General features: G+C 40.7%; 1 pseudogene; it reads right to left on the reverse strand.

Moving 5' to 3' along the window:
• Positions 1 to 3,309: 3,309 nt before the first annotated feature.
• On the reverse strand, positions 3,310 to 3,429 carry LOC145415230 (5S ribosomal RNA; annotated as a pseudogene).
• Positions 3,430 to 14,724: the final 11,295 nt, after the last annotated feature.

The following is a 14,724-nucleotide window of genomic DNA, read 5'->3' on the forward strand; positions in this document are numbered from 1 at the left end:
ATCGTACGACTCAACCCAGCAGCCCAAGTTTTGGTATGTAGACTCACATTACCTCCAGCTCGGACTTAGCTATGTGAGATTGACCTCCGAGGTCATTTGAGGTCACCAGTTGGAGATCATTTGAGGTCGCAAGTAATAATAAACAAGTGAGCACAAATACTGTGCTTTAGTCTGCAAAAGCTTAAATATAATGTTCCTGAACCTCTTGTTATCCCACTTCAAAAACGTAAGGGGTACATGGTCTTTCTGGAGCAGAAAGAAAGATTGAACTACTACAACAGGATTAGAATGTTCGCCTTTTTGACCCCGGCAACACCGGGTACCCCTGCTAGTATATATATATATATATATATATATATATATATATATATATATATATATATATATATATGTATGTATAGATAGATATAAAATAATCGTCAGCCATTTGAGTGTCCACTGCAGGACTGGCCTATCCAGACCGAAGTGGGGACGATACAGCCTATGTATCTCTACAAAGTGGCTTAGACTGTCTAGTAGATATTGTATGTAGGGTAAGAAGTGCTTGTCAGTGTGATTGTAATGTTCGAGTGGCTTTGGATCTGAGCATAGTCTGTGAACCTAGTGTAATTGGCCTGCAAACTGACTGGGTACAAGAATATTTTATAGTATGCGACACTGGTTCAACCATAGCACCCTTTATGTCCGGAAGAACACTCCCAAAGTAACCCTAGCTGGGCGCGAACCCTCGTTTTCCCATGTATGAAAATGCATACACTACCACTGAGGCTTTATATATATATATATATATATATATATATATATATATATATATATATATATATATATATATATATATATATATAATCTCATCAGCCGTTTGAGTGTCCACTGCAGGACCGGCCTATCCCGACCGAGATGGGGATGATACAGCCAATGTATCTCTACCAAGTGGCTTAGGCTATCTGGTAGAGACTGTATGTAGGGTGAGAAGTGCTTGTAAGTGTAAGTGATGTGTTGGAGTGGCTTTGGATGTGTGTGTTGTTTGTGAACCAAGTGTAATCAGCCCGTGCAAGCCGACTGGGTGCCAACATACTTTACAGAATGCGACACTGATTCAACAACAGCACCCCTTGTGTCCGCCAGTGCAGTACATGGCCAGAAGAACGCTCCGAAAATTTATTACCCTGGCGGGGCGCGAACCCTCGTTCTTCAGTGTACGAAAACGCACACTTTGCCACTCTACCACAGAGGCTGCACCATATATATATATATATATATATATATATATATATATATATATATATATATATATATATATATTGTGGAGCCTCTGTGGTACACTGGTAAAGTTATATATATATATATATATATATATATATATATATATATATATATATATATATATATATATATATATATTGTGGAGCCTCTGTGGTGCACTGGTAAAGTTATATATATATATATATGGTGGAGGCTCTGTGGTACAGTGGTAAAGTGTGCGTTTTCATACACTGAAGGACAAAGGTTAGCGCCCCACCAGGGTAATAAACTTTGGGAGCGTTCTTCTGGCCACGTACCGCTTGGCGGACACAAGGGGTGCTGTGGTGGAACCAGTGTCGCATACTATAAAGTATGCTTGCACCCAGTCGGCTTGCACGGGCCGATTACACTTGGTTCACAGACTACACACACATCCAAAGCCACTCCATCACCACAATTACACTTACAAGCACTTCTCACCCTACATACAATCTCTACCCGACAGCCTAATCCACTAGGTAGAGATACATTGGCTGTATTGTCCCCACTTCAGTCGGGATAGGCCGGTCCTGCAGTGGACACTCAAATGGCTGATGAGATGAGATATATATATATGGTAGGGGCACTCACCATCCATTCACTCGATGTAGTGCTGCTCTCGGGTGTCTGTCCTTTCCTCTCCTTCTTTCTATCCCTCCTTCCTCTTCTGTCTTTCTTTACTTCATTCTTTCCTCATCCATCTGCTCATGGGTGCCTTTACACTCCCTCTTCTGTCTTTCTTTCCTTCATTCCTTCCTCTTCCTTTTGCCTATAGGTGACTCTACACTGAGTGACAAGTCAAATGGTGTCCTGTACATCAAGAAACCATTTACTACACGGGGTGGTAACCAGATTACCAAATTATGACACATGGTGGTTTAGTGGGTAATTATGGCGCTCCAGTCGGATTGAGCTGGTGAAGATTTATATCCAAGGGTTGGCTAGTGCTTTATGCTCATGTAATACCACTCAGAGATAAGTGAGGCTGCTCACTCTCCTCTAAAATGTCAGGACCAACTTTTCCAGTCCCGGGCTCTTACGCTCCTCACGAGGCAACATAAGATTCGATGATGGATATATATATATATATATATATATAATATATATATATATATATATATATACAGATAGATAGATAGATAAATATTGGGGTTATAACTTTATGATTTTTTTTTCAAGTATAATGTAGCCTGTATCCTAAATTGATGAGCTTTTGTTTAAGAACAAAGAAAAAAGCCCTTATCCATCTCAGTTTTAAATGGTCACTCCCAAATAAAAAATGGATTACCATATATTAAACGTTCCCACACGCAAGTTTTATCACTTTCTCAATCTTTCTATAGATTTGTTTATAACTTTATAGACTTGTACAGAAGATTTTAGACCCGTTTGGAACTTTGTAGAACAGTTTGTAACCTTCTTGTATGGTTTAACATTGTTTTGAACAATCTAGAATAATCTAAATATTATAGAACGGGACGCAGTTTTCAGCATCTAACAGTTATTTTCGCAGTTTGCAGGTGAAGAGTTAGCAAAATAATTAGTTAGTGTGTTTCTGTTATATATTAAATATTTTTTGTTTTTCAGATAAACATGATATCGTACAGAAGAACAAGGATGTCTGGACCATTAACATGGTGCGGTTGCGGCAGTCACATAGAAGAGGAATTGTGCCTTCAGAAGAGTCTTCATTAGAAGAAAAATGCAGAATGCAAACCAAATGCAAGTTGTTGGCCGTTACCAGATTCTTGGAGTAAAAATCAAATTAAGAAAGAAAGAATAGTCGAAATTTCCAAAGAAATTTCAAAATTATGTGAGAATAAATTGAACTTTCCACATGTGTCAGATCAAGCAATACAAGCAGAGCTTGACAAAGTGCTGAAATCTTACGATGAACGTGTCAATAGGGGAAAATATTCATTCATTGCCAGACGCCATGTATCCCAAACGGGGTGGCTAACGGCTTAGAGTTAATTGTTTTACAGGGAGGGACACTAATCCTCCACCAACCCCACTTGACACGTAGGGATGCCAACAGCATCTGGTGTTTCCAGGCGGTCACCCATCCAAGTACTAACCAGACCCAACGTTGCTTAACTTCGCTGATCGAACGGGAAGCGGTGTACTCAATGTGGTATGATGCCCAAAATAAACTTCTTGATATCACCAACGTAAATGGTCAATGGTTATCCACTAAAAATAAGCAACTCTACCACCTACAAGTGCAAAGCAAAGAAGTGGGGTACTCAACCGGTCAATTTGCAAGGAAGGACACCATTCACCCTTCAAAAAGGCGAAAATTGCCTGATGAACCTATATTTCCATCAACATCTTTCGATCTTTAATCTAGTGGTAGTTGCAATGAATATGATGAAAGGAAATTTAAGGATTAAGATTTGACTAATCATCCACCAACCAGAAAACACAACAGAAGTAAAGTTGGAGCTAACTTGGTGACATCCGCTGGAGTATCGACAAATAAAACTGCCAAAATATGCAAACAAATGTCACACGATAATACTGACATTCCAGCTCCAAGTCAGGCAGAAATTTACAAGTCAATATACAAAGAGGCTGCTACACTGAAGGCGGAAATGATTGAAAAGTTACAGTTGGAAACATGGTCTTTACATTTCGATGGAAAGTGGATTGATGAAAATGAGTACCAGGTAGTACTACTTAAAAATGAAAGAACTGAAATAAAATTGGATGCATTGCATTTGGACAATGGCAAGGCTGAAAATATTCCTGAAGGAATTGCAAAAGTTATTGATGAATATAACTTATGGCATGCACTAAAAATGATCATTGCTGATACAACTAGCGTTAACACTGGGAAAAAGAGTAGAGCAGTTGTCAGACTACAACAAATGTTCTTGGATAAGAGTTTCAATAAACCACAATTTATCGGTTGTCAGCATGACATTCTGGACAGGATTCACCGTTTGGTGATGGACGAAGAACTTGGCGCTAACACCAATTCTCCACACATCGAATATCCATTTGTGTCTCAACTAATAAAAAAATTATGAAAAACTAAAATCACAGTTTGTTAATGGAACAGAAGAGATCCTCAGTAAGTTAGGATGGAGATATGACATGAAGTTTTTGTACCACTTAACACGAGTGTTTAGCTTCTTTGAAGAAAACGAGCATTTTCCTTTGATTAACTTTCACAATATTCGAAATATCAGTAATGCGAGGTGGAATTCAAGAACAATTCTCGCTATCCTTGCATTCATTCTTATACCTACAACCAGGAAGACTTTGGAGAAGATAGGCAGATTCATTTCGTACAAATGGACATAGTACTGGTTTACTAATCAGATGTACAGTACAATGAAAATAACTTCAAGAACTTTTCAGAAATATTGAAACCTTACAAAAAAGAACTAAACTTATTGCAGAATCACTGGATGCAGGAGCCATCCTTAAGATACCAAGAAGTAATCAGTGTGCAGAACGTGCAATCAAAGTGATGCAGGAACTTTATGCTGCCTGCAGACACAAAGCCAAACTATAACTTAGATTTATTCTAGGTAATAAACAGTGATTTTAAGTAATAATGCATTTGTATAAACTCTTTTTTTTAAATTATTATACATTTAAAAATACACTACCAAACATCGAATTTCTTGTTTTGGGGTGACCTTTTTAAAAACTGAGAGGAATAAGGGCTTTTTTCTTTGTTTTTAAGCAAAAGTTCATCGACTTGAGGTACAGGAACATAAGGTTGTAAAAAAGTTATAACCCATATATATATATATATATATACACATTGCATGGGAATAACTTGTACAAGTACACCTAGCCATGCATCTGTTGATGCTACGGAAGATTGGGTGGCCAAATTTCAAATATGTGATCTGCTGACTTAAAAGAAGGAAATTCAGTCCCAGGTTTGTATATGGAAAATATAATATGAATTTCGTTGAAGCATATATCACTAATCTGACACAAAATCCACTGACATGCCATGAAAAACACTTTTTTGGTATTGTGGCCTGCGTTGATCATTGATGCTGTCAAGATGGGTTAAAGAGCTGGGTGTGGTGAACAAAGGAATGGGTGAGGTGGGCTGGAATATTGGTGGGAGATGAGGTTCATGCAGGAAAATAGATATACCCAGTGAAAATGGGAGCAATAGTAATAGTGGAAATTTAGCGTATTGGTTTAACTAGACTATTCTCCAAGAGTAAAACTGTCGTATGGGGGGGGGGAATAAAAAAGAAATGGGTGTAGCAGTGGCGGCGCCGTGGGGGGGGGGAACCAAATCCCACCCCCTCCAAAAAAAAAAAAAATCCTTCAGCATCCTTTGGTCCTCCCCCCCTCCCCCACCAAAACTCTTAGCTTCTTGCCTCGCGTTTTCGGTACTAGGGTCACTTCAGCTCCCCTTGCTCCCAGGAAGTTCCCCTAAGCCCACCCTGAAAAATATCATTGATCCTCCACTGAGGTGCAGGGAACAAATAAATGGGTGCGACGAACTGGAATAGTTGTAGAGGATGGGTTTTAATAATAAGAGTATACCCTGTGAAAAAGAGTACAGTGACGGATTATTTTTACATTTTTTCCAACAACATGAGAGAGAAAACAAGCTCGTGTGGTTCTTAGCCTTATATGTTGTGACCCAGGTACAGATATACTTCTGCTGTAACCATCACACCAGATCTGAATGAGACAGTCCTAGCTTTTATTCAGTGTAGGCTACTGTATATGGTGGATATTAGGCACGTAAGATGTCTGCTGGGCCTCAAGGAAAGGATAACTAACTCTTTGCCCAGAGCTGGAAACAATAAGAAATGAATCCACCCCTGTGGTAACCTATTTCATTAATAGGTTGTTGGTATACTACAGACTATAGCATATTTTCTGGCAGTATTCTGGAGTCTCTTATACCTGTATCTTTGTAAACTATATGGAATTGGTTTGATCTCTTGGTCGAGGGATTATTAACATTAGTACAGCTTTAGATATTTGTTTCTTTAGGATTTAGTATAGGTTAGCGATTTCTCTGTTAGGTTATTAGTTTTAGGGTCATTAGATTTGGCATCTTTATTTTTTTCTAATAAATAATGCAATGGCTAAAAATATCGTCACTCATCATCATCATCCGGACCTCCTTTCCAACCCTAGGGCAGGATGAGGAGTAGCAGTGTCCAGACAGCCCAGATTTACCCAATCCAATAGGCCAAGCTTCCATTCACTCATCATTCAAGCCCCCTGAATCCTGGCTCTATCGGATACGCCAAAACATTCACCAAGGCCTGTAGCTTCACATAAACGTATTCGACTAAATCTAAAAATCTAAAGAAAGTAAAAAAAATAATAAAATAAAAATAAAAATACAAAAAATATTAAAATAAATATTATAGATATAGACACAGTATATATATATATATATATATATATATATATATATATATATATATATATGTGTGTGTGTGTGTGTGTGTGCGTATCTATCTATCTATCTATCTATATCTATATCTACATATCTATATCTATGCACACACACACACACACACACACACACACACACATATATATATATATATATATATATATATATATATATATATATATATATATATATATATATATATATATATATATATATATATATATACTGTACAGTATATATATATATATATATATATATATATATATGCTCGACTCTGGGCATAGGCTTCACAGCCTGCTCCCGAAGCCCATTAGTCACTTCTACATGTCACCACTTCGGCGCTAACACCCACCGTCTATATTGAATACATGCTAGGGCTGTCTCATACAGGACTGTGTATTGGTATTAGCGGGGGTATTTTTACGACATGTCGGCGGGTCTTCTGGTAGATCGGTAAAGTCTGCATTATATGAAATTCAAATCCTTAAACTGCTCCCTGCCCCAGCGGGGATTTGAACCTGGGTCCGGTAGGACCGCAGGCCACCTCTCTACGTGGAGAGACAGGCTGACGAATGAGGATATAAAGGAGCGTTGTGGTGTGGATGTGGATGTGATAGGAAGCGTTATGAGGAACACGCTGAGGTGGTTTGGCCATGTGGAGAGGATGGAGGGTGAAAGACTGACGAAGAGAGTATATATGAGTGAGGTGGAGGGGGGAAGAGGAAGGGGGAGGCCGAGGATGAGATGGAGGGATGGGGTGGAGAGGTATATGAGAGAGGGGGGTGTGAGTTGGGAGCAGGGCAGTGAAATGGCGGGGGACAGGGCGACTTGGAGGCGATTTGTTTGTGGCCACCCCAAACGGGATTGAGGCGTCTGGCAATATCTATCTATCTATCTATCTATCTATATATATATATATATATATATATATATCCATCATCCAATCCTACGTTGCCCCATGAGGAGTGTAGGAGCCCGGGGCTAGGCAGTTGGTCCTGACATTTAAGATGAGAGTGACCAGCCTCACTCATGCCTGGGTGGCATTACATGAGCAACAAACCCCAACCATCCCTTGGATATAAACCTTCACCGGCTCAATCTCATTGGAGCGCAATAATTACCCACTAAACCACCAGGCGCCAAAATTTGGTTATTTGGTTACCACCCAGCGTAGTAAATGGTTTCCTAGTGTACAGGAAACCATTTGGCTTGTCACTCAGTGTAGGGTCACCTACAGGCAGAAGGAAGAGGAAAGAATGAAGGAAGGAAAGATGGAAGAGGGAGTGTAAATCACCCGTAGGCAGAAGGACAAGGAAAGAATGAAGGAAAGTAGACAGATGGGGATGGAAGGGAAGAAGGATGGAGAAGAGGAAAGGGCAGACACCCGAGAGCAGCACTACATCGAGTGAGTGGATGGTGAGCGCCCCCACCGACCCAGAATTATATATATATATATATATATATATATATATATATATATATATTTGTGGGGAAGAAGGAACCACAGGCTGAGCCCGCATGAATGTTCCTTCCAAGAAAAACAACAAAAACAACACAAAAGAGAACCAAATTCAAGATCCATTCATTTCAGGATGCCTGGACACACAGCGTTTGAAAGACTGGAGATCATAGGAAGTAGGAAATACAGAAAGAGGGAAACAGTTACAGGGTTGACCTGTTGCATAAATGAAGGACTGAGGGTAATGGTTAACTCTTGCATTAGAAAGTTGGACAGCGGATGAGAGTTTGTTGCTAGACGGGTGATACGTGCCTGTCGTAGAGGTGGAGGGATGCAAGCAGACAGTTCAGAGGAGCAGTGACCATTGAAGTAGCAATAGAAACAGATAAAGATGCAACAGTACAATGAAGAGACAGAGGTTGAAGGGAGCCAGTAAGAGGAGGAGAGTTGATGAGACGAATAGCCTTTGATTCCACCCTACTGAGAAGAGCTGTTTGTGGGGAGCCTCCCCACACATGAGAGTTGTACTTTAAATTGGGGCGAATAAAACATGTGTAGAAAGTCAAAAACTGTGCAGGGGTAAAGAAGGCACGGAGTCGGCTTAGCACACCCAATCTCTTGGAAGCAAATTTTACAAGAGATGCAATATGATCTTTTCAAGATAAGTCCCGTGTGAATCAACCCCAGGCACGTTCAAGGATGGTGCAGGACTGAGCTGGATATTATTAAACATTAGTGGGTACTCCTGAGAAGATTTTGACAGGTTGACGGGTGTAAAAACTGAGTCTTTGATGCATTAAAAACAACAAGATTACTTTTACCCCAGTCTGAAATATCAGCCAAATCAGACATTAGGTGTGCCATAGCCTCCTCCCTTGTTTGTTGAAGTAACTGCTGAGATGGACGTTGCAGGAACCGAATGGAGAGGTGAAGGGTGGAATCATCATCGTATGAGTGGATAGGATTAGATGTACAGCTTAGAAGATCATTGATGAATAAAAGGAAGAGAGTTGGTGATAGGACAGAGCCCTGAGGAACACCACTGTTGATAGATCTAGGGGAAGAATGATGGCTGTCTACAACAGCAGCTATAGAACGACCAGAAAGGAAGCTAGAGATGAAGGCATAGATAGAATGATAGAAAACGTAAGAGGGCAGTTTGGAAATTAACCCGCCCCATCCCGACCACTTTTCCACAACTGACTCCCCCCAATCCCAACCACTTTTGGAAAAAAAATTTTTTGGCTCAAACCTCCGCTTTTGGTGAGAAACATCGAAAATTCATAGAGAAATCACTCACCTAAGGTTTAAAATACTCGATCCAGGTAGGAGTACCTCCTTACCTTACAGGGTTTTCTAACAGGCTGGCACCAAAGAAAATTAGTTCTGTGGGAGGGTAACTACTTCACACCACTCATAAACGGTATTTATTTATTTACTTGGTACGAATTTATATGTAGTATGAGAGTATATTGGTTTTCAAACAGTAATTTAGGCATTATAAGCAGTTTCACTCACTAACTCATCACCATACCTGACTTTTTTTTGCCACATGACCTGATCATCATTTCTGACTGTTTCTTCCTCTAATGTTTGTCCTCCACATTGTCATCGATTGGGGAATCACTCTGGCCCTGAATTTCGTACTGTGACATGATATGGCTTTACTGGCCAGGTCACTGATAACAGGTGAATTGCTGAGACAATGGCATGGCAAGGGGGGGAGGAGGTCATGCTGGGTAAGGCATTGTCTCTGCCTGGCATCTTGTAGAGGAAGGTGTCCCGTGTGTACTTACCAAAAATCACTCACAACAATTGAAAATTGTGCAAATTAGGGACCTTGCAATTGATTCGCGTTTATGTACATCGACGGGATTGGCAGTGACAAAACGTGTGGACGTTAATTCACGTCGACGGGATGCCGCGGGTTAAACATTCATGCCAGACTCGATTGAAAGCCTTTGAGATGTCAAGTGCAATGGCAAAGCTTTCGCCAAAGTCCCGAAAGGAGGATGACCAGGAGTCTGAAAGGTAGGTGAGAAGATCGCCAGTGAAGCGCCCATGACGGAACCCATACCGAGTCAAAAAGAAGGCTGAAGTAGGAAAGATGCTCTAAAATTTTTCTGTTAAGAACTGACTCAAAACTTTTGAGACACAGGATGTTAAAGCATTTGGATGATAGTTAGAAGGTTGGGAATGGTCACCCTTCTTTGGGACTGGCTGAATGAGAGCAAATTTCCAGCAAGTAGGAAAGGTACAAGCTGAGAGACAAAGGTGAAAGTGTTAACCTAGGCAGGGTGTAAGCACAGAAGCACAGTTCTTGAGGATAACAGGAGGGTCTCCAGGAGGCCCATATGCCTTGTTTGTACTGAGGCCTGTGATGGCAGAAAATACATCAGCTGAAGAAATTTTAATGTCAGACATGAGGAAGTCTGAGGGGGGGAAGTGATGGAGGAACAGCACCAGAATCGTATAAGGTAGAATTGAAGGAGAAAGTCTGAGCAAAGAGATCTGCTTTATCAGTAGAAGAAATAGCTACAGAAGCATCAGAATAGAAAAGAGGAGGGAAGGATGATGAGGTAAAGTTGTTAGAAAGGTTTTTGGTAAGGTGCCAGAAGGAGCAGGAAGAATTTGAGTTGGAGAGTTGAGAGCATTTAGTACGGATGAAATTCTTTTGAGCAGAGCAAAGAACAGACTTTGCACGATTCTGGGCAGAAACATAAAAAAAGATGTGATTCAGAGGTGGCTTGGCTCCAATACCTTTTATAGGCCCTCTCCTTGTTGCAGACAGCATTAGAACAAGCGTGATTAAACCAAGGCTTTCTTGCATTAGTCAAGGGATATGTGAAGGGAATGTATGCTTCCATGCCCGAGAGAATAACCTCCATAATGCGCAAGGCACACTCAAATGGCTCCTGGCCATGGAAGCAGTAATCATTCCAGGGAAAATCAAAGATGTACTGGCTGATGGCCTCCCAATCTGCGGCTCCAAATTGCCACAGAGGACGTTTCTTTGGAGGGTCTGGAGGCCATACCGGAAAGATAGGACAGGTTAAAGTAACAAGGTTATGATCGGAGGAGCCCAACGGAGAGAAAAGATTAAAAGTGTAAGCAGAAGGATTAGTTGTAAGGAAGAGGTCAAGTATGTTGGAACTCTCTCTAAGGCGGTCAGGGATACGGGTAGGGTGCTGTACAAGCTGCTCTAGGTCATGCAGGATAGAAAAGATGAAGACTTGTTCACCAGGTAGATCAGTGAAAGGAGAGGAGAGCCGAAGATGGTGGTGAACATTGAAATCTTCTAGAATGGAGATTTCAGAGTAAGGAGAAATGGATAGAATGTGTTCCATTGTAGAAGTATGATAGTCAAAGAATTTTTTGTAGTAGAATTAGGAGATGAGTAAACAGCGCAGATATAATTAGTCAAAGAATGACAGGAGAGCCAAAGCCAGAGAGTAAAGAATTCAGAAGAATCAAGTTCAGGAACATGAGAGCAAGATAGGTCGTTGCGTACATATATGCAACATCCACCTTTGGCTTTGAAATGAGTATAGAGAAAGTAGGAGGATACATAGAAGGGTTCGCTGTCAGTTGCCTCAGACAGCTGAGTCTCGGTAAGGAAGAGAAGGTGATGTTTAGAGGAGGAGAGGTGGTGTTCGACAGACAGAAAGTTAGGGGAAAGGCAGAGAATGTTGCAGAAATGAAGGAGTCAGACAGTGGATCCAGGCAGCTCAAAAAGTCGACACCGGGAAAGGGGCGGATGGTGGGGGCATTTATGGTTCCCCCCGCCTGGGGACTCCGAGGCATTGTTGTAGTGCGCCATTTATTTATTTTTTTTAGTTTTGAAATTGAAGTGTGGCATGTACTGTGCATGTAGTTTGGTGTTGATAGAGAAATTTGTATATCTATCTATACAATATAAATGTGTATATGTGTCTATGTACTGTATATACTGTACATATATGTATTTGCCGTAATCACCAGGGGCTTCGGCCCTAATGGTGGATAAAAAAGAAAAATCGTTACTGAACACTTGGAAACTAGTTGTTTTAAGTAACTTTGCCGTGATTTAGGACGGACTGCCGCTGAGGGGATATATTTTTAAACATTGTTTTGATACTTTCCCCAGGGGTTATCCATGACTGCAGAATTGCGGGCAGGTGATGGGTCATGGTTGAATACCCTTGACTCACGCTGTTGAGAGGGATGAGTGAGGAATGGTTAAAATTATGAGAAAACATAAACGTATGAATAATATCACATTACATTTTAAAAAGAAAGGTTGCTGGTTCTTTGAAAGCAGTGATAAGAAACAGGGAAGTGAGCATGGAAGTGAAAAAGTTACTACATGACAGTATTGTGATACCAACTCTAACGTACGGAAGTGAAGCTTGGACGTTGTTGGAAGGACACAAGTCAAGAGTGAGAGCCGTGGAAATGAGTTATTTAAGAGGAGCCTGTGGAGTCACATGGAGAGACAGGCTGACGAATGAGGATATAAAGGAGCGTTGTGGTGTTGATGTGGATGTGATAGGAAGCGTTATGAGGAACACACTGAGGTGGTTTGGCCATGTGGAGAGGATGGAGGGTCAAAGACTGACGAAGAGAGTGTATGTGAGTGAGGTGGAGGGGGAAAGAGGGAAGGGGGAGGCCGAGGATGAGATGGAGAGATGGGGTGGAGAGGTATATGAGAGAGGGGTGTGTGAGTTGGGAGCAGGGGAGTGAAATGGGGGGGGACAGGGCGACTTGGAGGCGATTTGTTTGTGGCCACCCCAAACGGGATTGAGGCGTCTGGCAATAGATAGATAGATTGATATTTGGAATAGTCTGTCAAAAATACTGTTCATCATCATCATCATCCAGACCTCCTTTCCCACCCTAGGGCAGGGTGAAGGTAGGATGATTTCCTGGCAACTTTCTAAAACCCTGAGCACACCCCTGCATCCTCTTGACCTACTGTGTCTGTGTGCCTCGATACTTTAAAACTGAAACGCGTCTAAACACTATACGGCAATGAGGGTATGAGAAAGTTGTACCAGTCTTTTAGGTGTTCTTGTTGTGGCCTCAAGCTCATCTGAATGAGAACCTTGTGGTCTGCGGGCTGAACTGAATTTTTTGTGTCCTGGATCCCTTCACACCATTGCTGTACAAATTGTGTAACCCTGGATTGATAGGCCTTCCAAACCAAACAGAATAAATCTATAACCTATTTTCTTTGTAATAATCAGAATCTCTGTCAATTTATTTTCATGGAACTGAGTTAGTAATGACAATAATATTTGGTATTTACACCGATCTCCCAGTAATTACAGATTAAAGTTATACATAACAAATCTAATGGATTGATAATTTTTCCTTCAAGGTGGTAACTACCTTCATATTGATGGGATTCAGGGCAGGGCTGTTGGCATAGAAGCTATATATATCTAACAATACAGTATTAACACTGGCTACCCAATAACCTAATTACACGCAACTGAGGACAGGGCAAGGATCTGCAACCGTCATATATGTAAGGTACTCGAATCAGTAATTATTGTTTACTGTTTGCATAGTTTGACTGTTTTCAAAAGTGTTCCCTGAAAGTAGGTAAAATACGAGACAAATTAAACAGAGGAATCTAAACTCACAATATCCAGAAATTTGAAGGGGTCTACATGTCTACAGTTAGCCCTCGATGTTAGTTAACTGACCCCCTGGGAGTACAAGCATCCCAGGTTGAAAAACACCGGTTTCTGGTGTACATTATACGAGTATTAAGGAAGTAACACATTGCTCAGTTATATCTTTTAGTTTTTAGGTCTTGTATGTACACTAAGCAACCCTCCTCTCAGTATGTTTTGCTAATACGTTTTTTCTTGCCCCCACTGTCCATCAGCAAGCCAAACAGATTCTTGCTACAGTGTTTGTCCTTTGTGTTTTTGAGGGCGTTCCATTCCTAGTGACATGGTTTTGTAGGCATGTGTATTGCCGATTATGTGGGTGTCTCTTATATGACTGGTTTGCGGAGTCGGGTCTCATGGCAGAGCTTTGGTTCCATTGGATGAATACATATGTAGTGTTAGTTTATTTCAGTGGTTTCGTTTGTTCATTTGTGAGGGATCTTATGATCTGGCATTGGTTCAACTGCATGGTTCATACTTTTTTTTTCTTTTTGCTTGGATTCGTATGTTTTAGACCCTCTTCAATTATTCCTTAGACCCTTATGCATGGTAAAATTTATTTATGTATGGACTGTATTCCTATACATCATGCTGCAAACAGTAAACAATTACTAGACCGACTGTAAGATTATTTTTATGTTGTTCAGTAGTCGATCTGGCATGTGCAGTTGACAGCAGAATTTCGTTGTATAATATAAATCTGTGGCCTGGCAATACTATATGGGGGCAGAATTGACGGATGTGCTTTCTACAACCATATGTATAATCATTATTTACTGACTGGCTTAAAGGAGATCTCATTCATTTAGCAGAGAAGCAAGCTCTTATCAAACAAGGAAACTTGCAGTGAATTTGTGCTGTTGACTGTCAACATAACTTATTTTTGGGCTGCATGTACTGTAGGAGGAACAGTTTGTATACTG

The sequence above is a fragment of the Coenobita brevimanus genome, chromosome 101 (assembly GCF_032717465.1).
Source record: "Coenobita brevimanus isolate Jiangsu-jjx chromosome 101, ASM3271746v2, whole genome shotgun sequence".
In the NCBI taxonomy this organism is placed as follows: domain Eukaryota; kingdom Metazoa; phylum Arthropoda; class Malacostraca; order Decapoda; family Coenobitidae; genus Coenobita; species Coenobita brevimanus.